A 7437-nucleotide genomic window follows, 5' to 3' on the forward strand; every position below is an offset into this window, starting at 1 on the left:
TTATCTCATCCCAAGAAATAAGGCCTAAACGATCAAGATAAGAATGGTAAAAGCCTAGTCTACAAAAAGGGAGCTGGCGAGGGGACAAAGGTAGATGACGCATCTAATCAGCATTAAATGCTCAAATCTCTTATCTACACGCATGAATCGAGGCACGTGGAGAGAGAAGGCATGGCAGAACCCGATTGGCGGAAGCTGGCGGTGAACGAAGGTACAACCTGTACTCAGGTTGGATAGTTCCCGAAGGAACGTGGGCCAGCTAAGGTGGCGAAATACAACTGGAGAAGATACGCGGTGGACGAAGGTACCATTAGTACGAAAGGTATATCAGCATACGATGGACCCAGAGGGAGCAATGACATACCTGGAGCAAGAGGGGATATAAATACCAAGCCTAACCAACAAACTAGAGGCATTCAAGATTTAGGAGAGAATATCTAGTCTTAAGCTTATATCTCTTTAATGTTTAGAACTTAAGTATTTACTTCTACTTGAATTCTCTCTATTACTTTGCGAAGAATTTAAGATCTTTGTAACCACCTCAAACTTAATATAAAACAATCACTCATTATCCCGTGGACGTAGACAAATGTCGAACCACGTAATCTCTTTTGTCTCATGATAACTTAGAAGCTTTTACATTATATTTGTGTTCTTCGTTATTATTGCGATCTTAGATACCATTTATCACTTAGGATTATCAGTTCAACAGAGGTATCAATACTGCTTAGTATTAGATCCTCAGAGCTGTATACATTATGTAGACTACGGGAAAACGAGTAGTCACAGTTTGGCGCCCACCGTGTTTTTCTCACGCACCTGAGTTTAGACACAGTTTACATTTTACTTATACATCTTCTGAAACGAATGGATCTATGTTCCAGCGATGAATCTCACTCTCTAGTGATTCGTTCATCCATTATTTGTGTATTTGTTTTTGAGATCATAGCCTCTAAAAACGTGCCTTGTTACAGATCCACAAAAAAAGAAACTCACAAAACGCCAAAATGTTTGTTTTATACTAAAACATCCCTTCTTGAACAGAGCATAAATTAGATCTGAGAACCTTTGACTGACAGAGGAATATTAGTCGAATTTTAAGGAAAAAGGATCTTCTAACGCATTTAATAGCCTTGTTTTTCGCAAGATCTGACACCCTTTTTCATTGGTTTTCAATGCTTTAAGGTTGTTTTTTCCAAGGGTGTCATAAGCATTTAATACCCGCCTGTCAAAAACATTATTTCAGTCATTTTTCTGAAAAAGCTGCTTAGCCGTCTTCTGTGTCAGAGCATTAATTGCTACTTTTAACGAAGATACCCAAGTAGCAGACTTTTTCGCCTTTTCTTGTGACCGCTGGATAACAAAAGCCGAAGGCATGCAGAAACCAACTGATATACCAACAATCTCACGACCAGCTATCACAAGAGGGAGATCCCAAAAGCCGTCTCAAGCAAACCAAAGGAATGAAGCGGAGGACGGACAAAGCGAAATAGCAAGAATAACAATTGCTAACAAATCACCTATTCTTGTTGAAGGGATGGGGCAGACATCGGGATCCCAACCAACCTACGGCATGCCGTTACCAGAGCATGCTACCACTGCAAAGCCACCTGCGGCCAACGCAGGGTTACCCAGAACCTTAGCTCCTACGGGACGAGGGTTAGGAAACCTAACTTCAATCCAGATAGATCCAGACGCGCCAATTGTAGACGAAGGAGTGGAAAACTCTGAAGATCCAACCGACAGCACTCCTCTGGGAGGTGGAGCCCACAACGAAGACCAAATGGCAGCACAAATAGCAGCTTTGTTACTCCGTAACAAGGAAAACTAAGATGCCATGCACGAGATGTCCCAGGAGAACCAGAACCTCAAAGGTATGCTAGACATACAAATCGAAGGTTCCCAAACTCAACCTCCGCAACAGAGGCGTGAAGACGGAGCTATCCCAGGAAGGCGAAGGGTGGATATAAACCCACCAAATACGAATCAACCTAAGGGAGCAAGGAGAGCGCACCATGATCCAGAAGAAACAGATTCAACATACAAACCCTCTCAGACCTACTACGACGAAGCATTTTCGAAAGATGCTCACAATGTGAACATGGTCATGGAGCAAATGGAGAAACTGCGGAAGGATATTCAAGGGATAAAAACTGGCCACGCAGGCGCAAGACTAGAAGAAGATCTCCAAGAGGAAACCACGTCCCCTTTATATTTTCGCATTTTGAGGGAATTCATCCCTATAAAATGCCCGGTACCTACGTTCCAAGCATATAACGGTACCTCAGATCCCGCAGCCCATCTACGGTATTACACTCGTGTCCTTTCCCATTGGGAAATAAACAAGGTGGTACTTTGCAGGTACTTCCCAGCAAGTTTAATGGGATCATCACTAGCCTGGTATGACAACTTACCAGTGAACTCAATTGACTCCTTCGAGCAATTGTCTACGGTGTTTTTGGAGACATACATGTACAACAAATCAACAAAGGCAGGGTTAGATAGGCTATTTGCTTTAGCTATCGGACCCCCAGAAACACTGATGCGGTACACAGACAAGTGGAAAAATACATGCCAAGCAATTGGGAAAGTCAATCCAGAAATTAGCATAAACTTCTATAAGTAAGGACTTGATAGAACCTCAGCCATCTTCGTGGAGCTTCACAACAGAGCCCTCGATTCCAAAGGCGAGCTCAGGGATGTCCAAGACCGTTATATCAGACTCGAAGAAATCCAGAAGGACAACCCCAGGGCACAAGCAAAGACAACAACAGCTCCACAGCGAACTAACTCTCTGGAACTAATTCCGTAGGTACCTAAGCGACAACACGAAGCCGGGGGCAGGACCAGTTCTCGAGACAAGCGATCCAAACACGGAGATGGAAAAAGAGGCAAAGGAAGATAAGAGTTTATGGATAAAGTATACACAAAGTTGAATACAACTTTCTCTCACGTCCTAAGCAAGGAGAGAGAAAAGCCAGGCTTTCCTTACCCTAATACTAAGGGAAAGCAGCCAGAAAAGACGAAGAATACCAAGGAGTATTGTGCTTACCACCAATACTACAGACATAGTACTGATACATGCTACCACCTGCGCAACGTGATCCAAAGATTCATCGACGAAGGAAAGTTCATGGAGTACGTACAACTACAGCCAGCAGAGACTGAGGAGATCCCAAAGAAAAGGGTAGAACTACCTCAGGATGGAAAATACATCAACATGATCACCTTCTCCAGTGGAAGCCAAGAAGAAATGATCGAGGACATACTCGAGTTAGCTCGAAACAGAAAGAAGATCGAATCCCATGAAGTGTTCAAGCTAAGTGGACTACCTACTAGCACTTGGGAGGAATGGATGGCCACGTCATTAACCTTTTCAACAAGGGACGTCAACCATGAGGTTGAAATGCACAACGATCCACTAGTGATCACTCTTCCAATACATGGATGAAATGTTACGAAGGTCCTCGTGGACGGGGGCAGTTCGTTAAATGTATTATTTTACGAACCCTACCTACGCATGAGTTTGACAGCAGAGCAAATGGATTCTTCCACTTGCACAATATATGGTTTTAACGGAGCAGTCTCTAGACCAAAGGGAGAAATCGTCTTGCAGGTACATGCAGGACCCTTAGTAACCAATACACGCTTTTGTGTGGTAGAAGCACCTTCTCCCTACAATGTAATCATGGGCAGACTATGGGTCCATAGATTGCGAGAAACAGCTTCGACGTATCACCAATACCTACGCTTTCCTACACCTGTGGGTGAAATGGAAATCAAAGGCGACCAGCAAGACACAAGGCTATGCAATCTAGAGAAAATCATACTCAACGAAGAAAGAACTGCTGCTCAACAGCATGAAAGAAAGAGACGCAAGGAAAATACCAAGGAAGTGCAGGAAGCAGCATCCTTGGTACCCAAAGCCGTCTCAGCCCCGGAGACAAGCACCTCCACCACTCCAGACGCAGATGTCTCCACCAAATGAAAATTATAGAAACGCACTCCTCAACGACCTCAGCAACAAATTTGCTCACCGGTGGAACCAACAAAGAAAATCAACATTCAGACGGAGGCAGAACCAAAGATGCTCAATATCGGAACTTTACTTGAAGTGGAAGAGGAGGTGCAACTACAAAGGTTACTAAAAGAGTACGTAGACGTCTTTACATGGTCAATGAAAGACATGCCAGGAATTGATCCGAATTTGGTCTCACACCATCTTCGGCTCAGACCGGAAATACCACCATTTAAGCAACGCATACGTAAGGTGGCGGACATCTACCATGAAGGGGTAGAAAAAGAGTTTCAAAATTTACTTGCAGCTGGATTCATACGAGAAGTCAAATATCCCACGTGGATATCCAACATGGTCATTGTTCCTAAGAAGAACGGAGGCGTGCGCATTTGCATCGACTTTAGCAATCTCAAAAAAGCATGCCCCAAGGATAGCTACCTACTTCCAAATATTGACCAGCTGGTCAATGCAACTGACGGCCACCAAAGGCTATCTTTCATGGACAGATACTCATGCTATAACCAAATATCCCTTGCGGAAGAAGATCAGGAGCATACTGCGATCTTTACCCCACGAGGCATGTATTACTATACAAGGATGCCTATTGGATTAAAAAACGCGAGGACAACATTCCAACGGTTAGTAGACAAAATATTCAAGCCATGGATAGGAAAAATACTGGAGGTCTACGTGGACGACATGCTCGTCAAGATCAAAGAAGCAAAAAACCATCTCTCAGACCTAAGGGAGATATTTGAAGCCATGAGGAACTTCCACATGAAGGTGAACCCGGACAAATGCATGTTCGGAGTTACCTCAGGAAAATTCTTGGGTTACTTGGTCACCAAACGAGGAATCTAAGTAGACCCTGAAAGGGTCAGAGAAATAATGGAGATGCCATCTCCACAAACTCTAAAAGGAGTACAAAAGCTAAATGGAATTTTAGCTTCCATGGGAAGATTCATATCAAGGTCCTCAGATAAATGCAAAGCATTTTTTGACACACTAAGGAAAGGAAGCAGGTTTACATGGACCGAAGAGTGCGAAGAGTGGAAAAATGGAATGCCATGATCAAACAGTTTCACATAATCTTCTAAACCAGGAAAGCGGAGAAATCACAAATCTTAGCAGACTTCTTGGCGGACCTACCTATGAACGACGAAGCGAAGATAGACGACATCCCATGAATGGAGGAAGAAAAGCCGGAACCAGAAGACCTCTTGGAACCACAAAACTCACGAAGGTGGGAAATATTCGTAGATGGCTCTTCCAACGGAGAAGGTGCAGGGATCGTAATAACAACCCCTACCGGAGAACGACTCATCTATGCATTCAGGTTAGAATTCAAACAATACACTAACAACATCACGGAATATGAAGCAGTCATACACGGCTTACGCCTAGCACAGGAGCTGGTCTTAACAGACGTTCGTTTGACTAGTGACTCACAATTGGTCATTAGACAAATAGAGCTTAAGTACCAAACTCTGGATCCGATACTATCTTCGTACCTAAAGATATCACAGGAGCATGCATCAAAAATCAACAAGGTCACATTCAGACATGTCTGCCGAAAAGACAACAGACACGCAGACGCCTTAGCATTTATATCATCAATGCTGAGGGACAGAAACACTACCTCGGTCCAAATTGGGAGAATTTATGAACCTTCGATAGAAGGACTAACCTCCTCCACTGAGGAAACCTTAGTCGTCCAGGACAGGACCATGAGGGAAGCAGAAAAAGAAAAATAAGATGAAGGAATGAAAGAACCAGGACGATTGGAGAATTCCAATTCACCAGTACCTTGACAAAGGTACCTTACCCGCAGATGACAAAGAAGCTCGAAAACTCGAGTCAAAGGCAGCAATGTACAGCCTACGAGACAGAATACTGTATAGAAGGTCATTTCTTAGACCTTTGATGCGGTGCCTCTCACAAACCAAAGGTAGAAGAATAATGCATGATATACATAGCGGAGAAGATGGCAATCATAGCGGAAGAAGGTCCTTGGCAATCAAAGCCAAAATGCAAGGATATTATTGGCTATGCATGGACGAAGATGCAAAGAACGTAGCAAGGCGTTGTGAAAGATGCCAACGCTATGTCATCATCCCATGGCCATTCGCCAAATGGGGAGTTGACATTGTTGGACCCTTGATATAGGGGACATAAAAAAGAAAGATACCTTATCGTAGCTACAGATTATTTCACCAAATGGGTGGAAGCAAGGGCTTTGGTAAAAATTAAGGACACGAATGTCTTTAAATTTTTGTTCGAGCAAATCATCTGTAGGTTCGGGATACCAGCCGCCATAGTCTCTGAAAATGGCAAATAATTGGAAGGAAAGAACATAGACATGCTCTTTAACGCCTTCAACATTCAGAAAAACAAGTTTACTCCAATATATCCTAAGAGCAATGGACAAGCGGAGGCCACTAACAACACGATAGCAATGAACTTAAAAAAGAAGTTGGGGGCATACAAGAAAAGATGGTGCGAGCAGCTACACAATGTCTTATGGGTCTACCGCACTAAAAGAAGGGAAGCCACGGGAGAAACTCTGTTCTTACTAACCTACGGAGCCGAAGCAGTCATCCCAACGGAGATAATACTGCCAACGACAAAGACATAGGCATGGGAAAAGAACCTGACAACAGATCTTATGCTGGAAAAGCTTGATGACCTTGAAGAAAGGCGGGAAGTAGCTTTACAAAGAATGGTGAATTACCAACGAAGGATGGCTCGTGAATACAACAAACGGGTAATTCCTAGAAACTTTGTGTTTAAAGAATACGTACTACGTCAAATACCACCATATCAAAGGAAGAAAGAATGGGGAAATCTAGCTCCGACATGGGACGGACCCTACATCATACACAATATTGCTGGAAAGGGTTCATAGTACCTAAGGAATCTCAAAGGAGAAGTATTGCAACACCCTTGGAATGCAATGTACCTAAAGAAGTACTACCGGTAAGAGAATGGTTATTACTCAGGAGAAGAAGGGAAGGGGCAGTGGCCCACCATGTTCTATCCCTAATCAAAGGTATTATAAACCTAACTAATCAATGAAAGAAACTTTTTGCTAAGAAAAAGTACATGTTGATTAAATACAAATTGGGTTAGAATAGACACCCTCCATCAGAACTGACGATAAGGCAAGGCACGACATAACTGCGCATATGTCAATCTCGGACCCTAAGGGCAAATGAATCCCACTAAAAGGAAAATAATAAGCAATATATCCCACAAAAATATATACCTTGTCGAAGTAAAGCAGCCATCGCGCTGAACGCGTAGGGTTCCAGGAAAATTATTACCCACGTAGGAACCCTCGCCAACACGGTACCTTCTGGCCAAAGGATACTTGGATAGGATGATGAATGTTCCACCAAAGGTTAAAAACACCTTAGCAC

Source organism: Papaver somniferum, chromosome 5, assembly GCF_003573695.1.
Source record: "Papaver somniferum cultivar HN1 chromosome 5, ASM357369v1, whole genome shotgun sequence".
Classification (NCBI taxonomy): Eukaryota; Viridiplantae; Streptophyta; class Magnoliopsida; order Ranunculales; family Papaveraceae; genus Papaver; species Papaver somniferum.